Here is a 12,054-nt window from a genome sequence, read left to right on the forward strand (position 1 = left end):
CCACCAAAAGCTATCGGATGGAGGAGTAAGACAACATTTAGTTTAAAAAGAAGTTGAAATTTCACCCAGTTTTGACAGAGAAAAAGAGGAAATGGACTGTTTATTTTTTGTACTGTAGGTATTTTTTAAGTAGGCCTATTTTAAGATTTTTTTAAAAAAACTGAAGCTAGTCTATAGTTAATCTAAGCACATACAACCTTTCAGACATTTACTAGATACAAGTGACGTGACCGTGATTAAGGTGGAAATTTTTAAAAGGCACAAATGACATAAGTGCCCAATTCTCATTAGCATTTTTGTAAAATCTGCCATGGAACTCTTAAGAAAGATGGCTCACAGTAGTAAAGCTGGCAGACCTATATTACTACTTTCCAGGAACACCCACAGTGTCTTCAGTGCAATACCAACATAAGAGGTTTGAACCTGAAAAGCTTATACTCTATATTAGATTGGATATATCATACTATAGATGCAGTTTTTGAATTTTTTTTCTCCCCCATTGACACTGGAAATAAGATACAAGTCTACTTCCAATTTTCACTGCTTTTAACTGAAGAAGGGTCTGACTTTAAAATACAAAGCTTCATGTTATCTTGAGATGACTGTTTTGTTTTAAACCTGGACCGTGCCAACAAAAGTCTGTCTACAAGAGGTGTAGCTCCAATGGCAGCAACTGCAGAAAACTTCACATAGGACAGTGCTTCTCAAACTGGGCTGAGACCCTGTTTTAATGGAGCTGCAAAGACTGGCTTAGACTCGCTGGGGCCAAAACTGGAACCCAGAGTGACAGCAGTCAGGTTACGGCTCCCTACCTGGGGTTGAAGCACTAGGGCTTTGCCCTTGCCCCCCTGCCCCACCCCAGGGGGTTGGGCTCAGGCTCCTCCTCATCCCACAGAGGCAGGGTGTGAGGATGAGACTTAGGCTTCAGCCACACACACACACAGCCATGTAGTGATTTCTGTGGTCAGAAGAGCTTCACAGTGGAATGAAGTTTGAGAACCACAGGCACAGGCCAAAACCAACCATTTTCACCGTTGTATCATCGATTACCACAGTGGCAGAGCTCTTACCACACCGGCACATCGCTTCCACAACGCATGGAGCTAGCATCTGAACCCATGTCCCCTTTAAATGAGAACCTCGGTGAGCAGCCAGGTTGTGTTTTCCACAGTAGAAGCTCCTTTCATCCCTCAAGCTTCCTACTCTGCCCGAAGCCTGCCTTCCCCCCCAGGAAGCGGGGCGAGAAGGGGAGGACAGAACTTCATGTACTTCTGTGGGCTGGGCCGGACCCGACTCCGGCGTGGGGCTGTTCTAGCGGCTCTCCAAGTCAACACGCCCGCAGGGCCTAGCCCGAGCGAGGCTGGACACAACGACACACGGGGGCTGGGAGCTCGGGGCAGGCGGCCCGACGGGGGGCAGGCGGCCCGCGCTCACCAGCTGCGCCGAAGCAAACCGGGGCTCAGCCAGAACAGCGCGGGGCTCTGAGGCGAAAGGGCAGGTCCTGCCCCTGGGGGGGGGGCACGTCTGTTACAGGCGCGCTATACAGGCAGCACCTCCCCCCACCCCACGCGCCGGCTTCGGGGACGCCCGGGCCAGAGGACCCATCCCCACGGCGACGCCCCCCGGCCCCTGCCCGGAGGGGCGCGAGGGGGGCGGGGCTGTGACGTGCCCAAGGTCACAGGGCGAGCCAGGTGCAGGGCCGGGCACCGACCCCAGGAGTCCGGGTTCCCCGCCTCGCCCCCTTGGGGCCCAGCCCCGGCGCCCTCCCCACGGCTGGGGCGGGGGTTCCGCGGGGGGAGGGGCTGGACGCCCTAGGGGGCGCGGCTCTGCCCGGGGGGGGGAGGGGTACTCACCAGCCCGGGCCGCTCCGCCATCTCCGGCCCCCGCTTCATTTGGCCGCCGCGGCCAGGCAGGCTCCTTCCGGCCCGCGCCGCGCCGCGCCACGTGACCGCCCCTCCGACCATAGAGAGGAAGGGCAGCGGCGAAGGGCGCTCAGGAGGGGCCCGTCGCCAGTTGCGCACCATAGAGACGACTCGGGCTGGTCCTCCCGCGCCCCCTACTGCTCCGCGGGTGAGAACCCGCCTGCTCCGGCGCGGGGTGGAGCCGCTGCCGGGAGGGGAAGGGGGTGGAGCTTCTGCGGGGGAGGGGGAGGAGAGGCGGAGCTTCTGCGGGGATGGGGCAGGTCCATGGAGGGAGGGAGATTAGAGCACTAGTAATAAGGACCAGAGGGTGCAGGGCAGGCAGCCTCAGGGCTTTGGGCTGGCCAGGCATAGGTGGTAGCATTGCACCGCCCTTCTGCGCCCCATCAAAATTGTAATTTGTAAAGGGGGTACCCCCTCCCCTGAACTTCTCCCCTGTCACCAGGGTCAATCTGGTGCTGAGGCCACATGGTGAAGAGACCAACATGGGCCATTGAATGGCCTGCAGATGTACCATAAACTGCCCCCCTCAGAACAGGGCGAGTGCAGGGCCCAGCTATATCCACCTGAGATACAAGGGGGGGAGGGTGGCCACTGCCTGACCTACAGTAATGGTCAGTGGGAGGAATCCAGCAACGGGCTGCTTCCACCCCTGACTGTCGCCCATGATCACTTCAGCCCCAAGGGGGTCCCTTGCTAGCCCTTTGCACAAGGGTGAGCTTCCTCCCCACAGAGCAGAGGTTCAGTTCCTAGTTGAATATGGGTTACAGCTGTGTGTGTGCGCGCCAGTCCTTTGTTTCAACCACATACACTGGTGGTAATCACATTAGGGGCTAATCCCCTTGAGACACTGGACTGGCTAGAAGTGATCCTATCAGCTCCCATGAAAACAATACAAACTTCTATCTAACTGCATGCTTACTGGAAGAGTACCATATAGGGAAAAATTACAGTAGCTTTAAAACAATTGAAGATGGTGTCAGGTAACAAAATCAAAGAAAATAAAACTGAAATTAAAAAAAGAGCAGTCAGTTTCTACAAGGTCAATCCACTAGTAAAATAATAGAGTTCAGCTCCGCCCCCCTCTTCTGGGCTCTGCTGTGCTCCCTACAGTCCCGTCCTATTGCCTTCCCAGGGCAAGCTTAAGCAAGCTACTCCACCTGTCAGTGCTACAGTTGTTATCTATAAAAGGTGACCAATTATATTGAGTACTATAAAAAGCTTTGTGATCTACTGAAAGTGTTATATAAAAGTAGACATTATTACATGTTAATCACAGAAGTTAATAGCAAATGGCATTGCTACAATACAGTAAAAAAGCAACCTTAATTATTAGGTAACTTTTGACTCTACAGGCTCAAGGTGATTCTGAATTAGCTTTCTAGTTGTTTAGCTAGTTTTATAGCTCACATACCCATAGTATCTAAATGACTAATATTCAATCCAATATATATATAACTGATTCAATTAAGATGAAAAGAACAGAGAATGTTTTCCCTCGTTTACCTGTATGGAAGAAATAAACCCTGCTATCTGCATGACCATACAAGGTGCAAAGCAGTAAAGAATCAGGCTCCTGGAATGTAACAGAACCACAAATGGATCAAGTAAGGATTCCTTGTTCATGAGCTTTCCTGGGCAAAACCCACTTCCTCAGAAGAGCAAGTTTTTCACCTCTGGATAACTCTGTTCCAGAGCTTAAATGTGTAGTTGTAACTCACCTACTGGGTGTGCTTCACTGTCCCATGGAGTGGCATTTAGACCACTTACAGAGACAGAGACAGAGAGAGAGAGAGAGAGAGAAAATGAGTGTGCTTTACAGCCTTAGCTGAATGCCAGCTGGCTCATGTGCTAAATTCCAGAGGTCCCAGATTTGGTTTCACCTGTCAGTAAAAGTAAATACAGTTGCTTAAAGCAACATAATCCACTATTCTGGATTCAGAAAAGACTTGGGCTACGTCTAGACTGGCATGATTTTTCGGAAATGCTTTTAACGGAGAAGTTTTCCATTAAAAGCATTTGCGGAAAAGAGCGTCTAGATTGGCACGGACGCTTTTCCGCAAAAGCACTTTTTGCGCAAAAAAGCCCCGATCGCCATTTTCGCGATCGGGGCTTTTTTGCGCAAAACAAATCTGAGCTGTCTACACTGGCCCTTTTGCGCAAAAGTTTTGCGCAAAAGGGACTTTTGCCCGAACGGGAGCAGCATAGTATTTCCGCAAAAAGCACTGATTTCTTACAGTAGGAAGTCAGTGCTTTTCCGGAAATTCAAGTGGCCAGTGTAGACAGCTGGCAAGTTTTTCCGGAAAAGCGGCTGATTTTCCGGAAAAACTGGCCAGTCTAGACACAGCCTTGGTGTAAATACAATTGAGCACTGTGGCCTGGATGGATGGATGAAAGAAAGAAAGAAAACTTGTGAAAGTCAAGTCAATATGTTGAGGCAAGGAGCCAATGACAAAGCTTCAAATCAGAATTTCATACAAGGTGCAATGCAACAGAAACTGCAGTTTCCAAAGGTTCACCAAGTAGAGACTGACTCAAAGAGTGCTAAAGATACATCAGATGAAAAGAGGGGGAAACATTTACATGTATAAAATGTCAGGCTGGAATTTATTATTTGTATTCCCACAGCATCCATGGTCTGCAATCAGGGAGCAAGGCCCCATTGGACAAGATGCAGTACAAACAAATGGTAGGAACACAGCGCCAGTTCTACATTAACGACAAGAACAAGGCTTCAGGTGAGTGCTGCAAATAAATTGGTTGGAAAACCGGATAGGCTATAACATGTTCACATGACTGCTAAAACTAACTGTGACAGGCACAAGTCTGAAGTTTCTGATTGATTTAGATGCAGCTGTAAATCTGGTAGTTGGCCACACTATGTTCATCTGGATGAAAGGAATAAACTATCACCAAATAAATAAATACCAAAAGATTTTAGAGTATGGAAATTGTAAGCCATTATCGAGGCTGGGCTTATGCAAAATTAAAGTGACAGAGTAGATCAGCCGTACACACTATATGTAACACTGCAAAAATCATCAGGAAACCTGCTTGAATTTATATCCCATGCCATTAACAATGGGTCCAGTGGACCACTGGCTTATCCATGCCTGCCAAGGGGAACCCTATCTGCTGTCAAACCATGGAAAGAAACATGGCGATTGTACTGAGGATTGAAGAACTCTTTCTTTGATACTTGGATGGAAATTCTCTGAGCGTTATTACTGATCAGTAAGTCCTGGTAACCCTATTTCAAAATCCTAAGGCTACAGAACTGAAGGCGCAAACACTTTTGCTGTAGGACACAAAACTGTAGGGCAAAGCGGGCAGTTGCCTTGGGGAGCAGAGATTCAAAAGGGCCCAGGTTCCCAGCCACCACCACTGCTGCCACAGGAGTGGTGATGGCCAGAGCCCTGGGCTTTTTAAATCACCACTGGAGTGCCACACGGCATGTTCTTGGCAGCTCTGAGGGCAGCCTGAAGGAGGACGGTGAAGCCCCACCCCTTCCACCTGAGACCTGGCCCCTTCTCGGAGCGTGGCACTGCCCCTTCTCCCCCGACCTTGCCCCAGGGCATGACAAGTCTGTCGGAGGCCCGGGCAACACAGCTTGTAGAGCTGCCCAACAGCCCTGCAGGTCCTCAACCCTGTCCTCTGAAGAGCGCACTGGCGGAAGGTTCCATGTAGCGATAGATTCACCAAGCGTTCCATTGCTCCCAGCACAGCAATGTCCAGGAAACCCTGCTCAGCTGATCTGCACAATGCACTGGCTGGGCACCACGCTGGATTACTCTGAAAAATCCTGCCCCCACCTCCACTGCACTGAAACGAGGCTGGTCCTACTGCAACTAGAAACTGCCACAACTGGGAGTCCAATTTTTCTTCTTGGGGGATTCTGACTATTGCTAATGAGATTTCCTCATGGAGATTGACAGCTGAATATGCCCCCATGTGTCCAATCCCCTTGCTTTCCCCTTCCCCATGGCTACTTGTTAGCAATTAGCCATCCAGCCAATGCACAGCATGCAACATTGATCACATCATTTCACTGGGCTGTGGCAGAGTTTCTTTTGCCTGACTTTTTAGGCAGGAAGTTGAGCTAATTTCCACAATCAAATGCTTTGCTTGGAGTGGGGAAGATGAGGGGCTCTCTCCCAACTGGGCTATTGCTGTGTTAACGCACATTTCCAGAGGCACAAATCCAGTCCCTTGCTGACTGCGCTGGCCTAAAGGAGGAATGGATCAACATTAGGACACTCTAGAACAGTTTGCAAAGTTCCTTTGTCTCGTAGAAATGAACACAAAACCCACTGCTCATCACTGCTTTGGCTGGAATGTCAGCAGGAGCATGACAAAACAGAGCCATCCCTTAAATCAGTGGCCAGAACAGAGTCATTCCAATGGCATCTCACTTAGACCTCTTCCCAGATGAAGTTTTCAGGCAATGCTTTTCTACTCACCCCTTTTTCCAATGGGTGTCACACTCATAGTCCACCACGGGGAATAGAACTCTCAGATCCTGTGGTAAGGCCACATGTTAAGATGCTAGAGTGAGAGAGAGAGAGAGTGTGTCTGGGGCTGTCTCTAGATTACACCTCTCTGTCGACAGAGAGATGTAGATTAAGCACGTCGAAATTGCTAATGAAGCAGGGATTTAAATAGCCCGCACTTCATTAGTATAAACATGGCCACTGCTTTTTTCGACACGGAACTTTTTCGAAAAAATCCCTGACAGTCTAGACGGGGATCTGTCGAAAAATAACCCCTTTTTCGACAGATCCTATATTCCTCAAAGGATCTCAAAGGAATACAGGATCTGTCGAAAAAGGGTTTATTTTTTAACAGATCCTCATCTGGACTGCCTGGGGGGAGTGTTTCGAAAAAGCTCCGTGTCGAAAAGAGTAGCGGCCATGTTTATGCTAATGAAGCATGGGATATTTAAATCCCTGCTTCATTAGCAATTTCGACGTGCCTAATCTACATCTCTCTGTTGACAGAGAGGTGTAGTTTAGACATACTCTGTATGTCTACACTGCACTAAAAGGCACATACACACACAGCCCTCCCCTTCTCAGCATGGCCCAGGTCCACTGATTTTTGCTGACAGCAGGGACTGGGGGGAAAGGAGAGAGAGTGTTGGGCTGCAGGGCCAAAAATTAGAGTATAGACCAGCGATGGCAACCTAGGCTAGGGAGTGGGCCTCATGAGTGACCCTCCTCCATCTCAGTGGGCCGCAAGATTGTTGTAATCAAGATGGTCTCTCAGGATAGGGGAGTTTTGCTCAGTGTGCTCGCATACCTAGAATTTGCAGGCTGTGCCGATTGAACCATAGCCGCGCTTTGATTGGATGCAGAGGGGGCACACGTCTTTCACAGCCACTGCTGTGTGCAGTCAGCACGCACCTCCCTTCATGTGGCCTTACCTTGTGTGTGTGTCACTTTAATATCAGTAGGGAAGAAAAATACACGGATGGAAGCCAACAGAATCTGGCAACCCTGCATATGGGCAACAGTAAACAAAATGTCTTGTGGGCCACACATTGAAGCTCAATGGGCCACCTGTGGCCCACAGGCCGTAGGTTGCCCCTCACTGGCATAGATATTTGGGTTTTTTTCAGATGCTGCAGTTCACTCTCTCCTTTTCTCACATGTGTGGATTCATGCACCACAGAAGAGGGTTGAAGGCAGATTGGGGTTAGAGTTTTCTTGCTATTTTTTGTTAATTGTAGTATCTCTCACACACGTACACATGCCACAAGTACATCGCTCAATGACAACCAGAGTGTTTTGCTCTGGAGGTGCTGGTTCCCCCCCCCCCCGTCCCCATCTCTACTTTTTGCTGGTTGATTTACATTCCCATGCTGGTTCCTGATAACATATGAAACAATGAAAAATAGTTAATGGAAGACTGCCTTGCTGAAGAAAGATAAGGTAGTTGCCCAGGAGTCAGGCTTCCTTTGTGATTTTGGCTTTTACCAAAACACAGACATTGAGGATTCATTAGTCTTTGCAAGGTATACTGGGAAAGGAGGTATCATACAAAAGGACAGTTCCTTTTTTTTTTCTTTTCTTTTTTTGCTCAACAAGTTTTGTTGTTATGGGGGGTGGGCATGAGGGTTTCTCAAAAATCAAAAAGGGGGCATGATGCCAAAAAGTTTGGGAACCACTGAGCTAGATCCTCCCTGACAGACATTTATCAATAGCTAGCTCCTTATCTAAATCAATTTTCACAAATAAATGCACACAGTATATTTCATTTTCAAGTGGATAGTGTCTAAATATCCAAGTAATAGGGCTGTACCAAGCGGGGGTATAGGACCCAGGGCACCTCCCCCCACATACTCCAGGTGCAGAGCCTAGGGCAACTCACTCTGCAGGCCCCACCCCTGCTCCACTCCACCTGCCCGCTCCCTTCCTATAAGCCCTGCCTAGGGTTGCCAAGTGTCCAGTTTTGAATAGGACAGTCCAGTATTTGAGCTGTCTGTTTGGGAAAAACTGAGAAAATATAAATGTCCGGTATTTTCTAAATAAGATGGAATGTAAATTGTGATGTCATGGAATGAGATGGAATGTAGATTGTGATGTCATGGAATGGGATGGAATGTAGAATGTAGATTGTGATGTAATGTCAAGTGTGTCCGGTATTTTTATTGAAACCCTCTGGCAATCCTAACCCTGCCCGTTTCACCTCCACCACACCCCTTCCTTCCCCCCCCCCCCCACCTTTCCCCTCCCCCAAGTCAGGGGATTACTGGAGGCCAGGGAGCAGCAGGGGCAGAGTGGCTGGGGAGCTTTGCCCCCCACCCAGCCCGCTGCGCCTCACTTCTCTGCAGCAGTGAGAAGCTGAGCACCCTGGGGCCAGGGCTCTCTGCGTCCTGTAACTGCTGAGAAGTGGAGTGCAGCAGGCCAGGAGGGTGGTGCAGTGGGGCAGAGCAGGCTGCTGGGCAGCTCCGGCTGCCCTGGCAAGCGCAGGAGAGGGGTGATCACTGCTGCTGTCCTGCACCAGACCCATCCGTAGGACGTTTGAGACGGTCACTGAGGGGCTCCTTAAAGTGCAGGGCCAGGGCAGCTGCCCCGAACCATCCTATGGATGGGACGGGTCTGCCAAGCAACATAAAGCGATTTGATAGCCTCACGTGACTGAGCCATGGGTGTTTTAAGGACATGAGTCTGTCAGCTAATTTAACAGCTTTGACAAGTGATGCTGGAACCTATTTTGAGGGGTGGCCACGCAGTCAAAAACGGCAGCACCCAGACAATGCACAGATAAGACGCCTTGAGCAACCTTCTCTCATGTCCTCTAATTTATCAACCTTTCTGAAATACACTGAGATTTTTCTATTATCAGCAATGAGCTATATCCCCTCCCACTTGGGCCATGTCTATACAACAGGGACTATAGTGGTATAACTGTGGCAGCTATGCCTGTATAATTCCATCATATAGATGCATCTACAGCAACAGAAGGGGTTTTCTGTTACTGTAGAAACCCACCACCTCCCCGAGCAACGGTAGCTAGGTTGAAGGAAACATTCTTCCCACAGTCCAGTTGCATCTAGATCAGCGATTAGGTCAGCAAAGCTACCTCAATCAGGAGGGTGGATTTTTCACATCCAGCAGTGCTGGAGCTATTTTAACCAGCTTTTAAGCATAGACCAGGCCTCACACCCTTTCGCTAGGAAATTCTGTAGCAAAAGCTGAACCCTGAATAGTCTGGGCAATAGCCCTGTATAGTTAAAAGCTCACTCCATTATCGGAGGCTTGTTGGAGACCAATTCGCTCCTCTTAAAAATGCAACAAGTGCAATAGGAAAAGTTGGGTGTTTTTTCCTTCAGGGCAAGTCATTGTGTAAATGACTGAAGGCAATTCAAACCCAGCCAGGTGTTTCAGGTGAGGGATGATGTTCATGAGCACAGCTGTGTGAGGGACCAGCCCAGGACAATGGAGGGGAAGTTCAGGGTGGAGATGTTCTGGTAGGGCAGCAGAAGTGGTCAGGAGATAGCAGGGGTGCTGCCGGTCAAACATTCACAAGACACCATGCCTAGCTCTAACAGGAGCTACTAGGCCCAGCTGTTACTCTTTGCTGCAGTAAGGGCTGATCACACCAGAGGGCTACAGGGTAGCCACAATTACTCACTGCGTCAACTGGCTTATAGCACTTACCTCTCATTTCTGCTCCACTGCCCATCCAACCTGCCATGCCAGAGCAGTGGTAGAAATGTAGCCGTGTTAGTCTGGTGCAGCTGAGCAGAGCAGCTTAGCCTTCGTCACTAAATTCCTATGTATCCACTAGGTGGGGCTCCAGGATCAAGAAAATCAGTGAGCATGGTTCCCCAGTTGCCTGGATGTCTGTGTTACCTGATGTTCTGTGCTTTCCTGCCAAAGACAAGCCTCTAAATGGAGATACAGTGACAAGGGTAGAGCACTCTGCTTTTGTAGACTTATAGGGCTGGACAAATCTTCTTTAGGGGATGCACCCTGAAGGTTTCTCATTATTACTTTTAACCCATATGTGCATGGTGGTTGGGGGTTGGAATGCAAGCACATATGCAGGAATTTCTGGGAGCGGATGCTTTTTTGGGGGGGATATGTGGACCACAAGGGTGTGAATGCCCTCCCCATTATCCCCCAGGTAAGTGAGGAAATCAGCTCCAGCCTTCCCCTGGCCGGCCGGCGCATGGAGAAGGGAGGCTCAGGCAGTGTGCCATTCCTGTCTTCCCCAGCTGGCCGGAGCGTGCTTATTTGGGGGAACATACGGGAGTGCTTTTGCACCCCCCTGCATATGGATCTGGAATGGAGTCAGTGTTTGTTGTGACAATGGGGCTCTGCGTGCGAGAGTATGGTTACATGAGCCTAGATATTAGGCAGAGAGATCTGATTATAGGTATGCATGTGCTCCTATTTCAATTGCATGTGTTACCTCAGAAGGCCAAATAAGTCAACCAACATTAATAAATTGATCCTCACAAAAGGCACGTGCATATTTTTGCTCCCATTTTGAAGACAGGGAAACTGACGCCCAGGGAAGTTGCATGACTTGCCAAAGATCACACAGGGAGACAATTGCTCAGATGAGAACAGAACCGAGATCCCCTAACTCCCGTTGCTTTAGCCACATGCTAATGCTTCTTCCCTAAAAGGGTCAGGTCTGTGCATATGTATTAGGGATGTAAAATCCCATTTAACTAGTTAACCTGTTAAACACAATGTTTAACTGGTTAACCAATTAAAGTGGGTTGGGCAAGCTAGAGTGTCCTTGTCTGCAGCAGGCCCCATAGGGGTGGAGTACCCCCCGACCTGCAGTGAGTAGGGTGCTGCTCCAGCCCCCCCACCAGTTAACTGCAACCGGTAAGCATCACCCGTAACTGGTGATGCTTACTGGTTAACTGGTTAAGCTTCCAAATCCCTAGTATGCATGAGTGTGGGGTCTGGGTATGAAAGCATGCACAGCTAGAGATGTGAGTTGAATAGATAAATAAGGGTATGAAGAAGCAGGGGTGTGGATAACCTACAGCAGTGCAGTGGTTTCTGTCTGTCAGGTATTACACCACAAGTACAAGCGGAGTTGCACAGCCCAGAATGTTTGGAGGGAGGGATGAGCTTAGTCAGAGAAGAATAGATGTACGGGTCTGTCTGTTGCAGGCACATGCAGTCTGTCCTTCTCTGCGCCTTCTCTAGTCTGATTTAGGGTTAAAGTTCTGCCCATCTCTCTTCCCAACCATTGCTCTTTCCGCTGACAGCAGAGCCACTGTGCCAAGATGTACTGGACTGGCCAGTCAATGGAACCAGTCCTTTCTTCCAGCTGGAGAGGGTCCTAAACTAATGCCCCAGGGCAGACCTAAATCCTTCTCACTCTTTCCTTTTTGGGTTGTTCTAGGGGGAGAGAGTTCAGAATCTCTATTATCCACACACACACACAGATTTCTGAATATGGACTCTACAGCCTCAGCAATAGAAAAGCCATGTGTTTCCTTGCATGCCACTTACTCTATTGGCTTTCCCTTGTTAGGTACTTTCAAGATTTTCTACCCAGCTGGTGCACAGAAGTTTCTTGTTTGTTGTAGGAGCCAAGCCAAGCTTTCCCAAAGTTCAGGGGAATTTGGATCCCATTATTATGGCCAGAGAAATAAAGACAA

The 12,054-nt window shown here is 49.1% G+C and overlaps 2 protein-coding genes across 5 annotated transcripts in view; one reads left to right on the forward strand and one right to left on the reverse strand.

Moving 5' to 3' along the window:
• Positions 1 to 1,988, reverse strand: part of RNF216 (ring finger protein 216) — a 146,544-nt gene extending 144,556 nt beyond the window's left edge. For 2 of the 4 annotated variants that reach the window (XM_075899674.1, XM_075899672.1), the window contains exon 1: positions 1,854 to 1,952. The gene's annotated coding sequence lies outside the window, so the exon portion shown is untranslated. Of the gene's footprint in view, positions 1 to 1,853 lie in introns of all 4 variants that reach the window. The other 2 variants (XM_075899673.1, XM_075899671.1) reach the window with 2 other exon arrangements.
• Positions 1,934 to 12,054, forward strand: part of LOC102458647 (urotensin-2 receptor-like) — a 33,128-nt gene continuing 23,007 nt past the window's right edge. The window contains exons 1-2 of the transcript XR_012896189.1: positions 1,934 to 2,070; positions 4,548 to 4,657. The gene's annotated coding sequence lies outside the window, so the exon portion shown is untranslated. The remainder of the gene's footprint in view (positions 2,071 to 4,547; positions 4,658 to 12,054) is intronic.

The sequence above is a fragment of the Pelodiscus sinensis genome, chromosome 16 (assembly GCF_049634645.1).
Source record: "Pelodiscus sinensis isolate JC-2024 chromosome 16, ASM4963464v1, whole genome shotgun sequence".
Classification (NCBI taxonomy): domain Eukaryota; kingdom Metazoa; phylum Chordata; order Testudines; family Trionychidae; genus Pelodiscus; species Pelodiscus sinensis.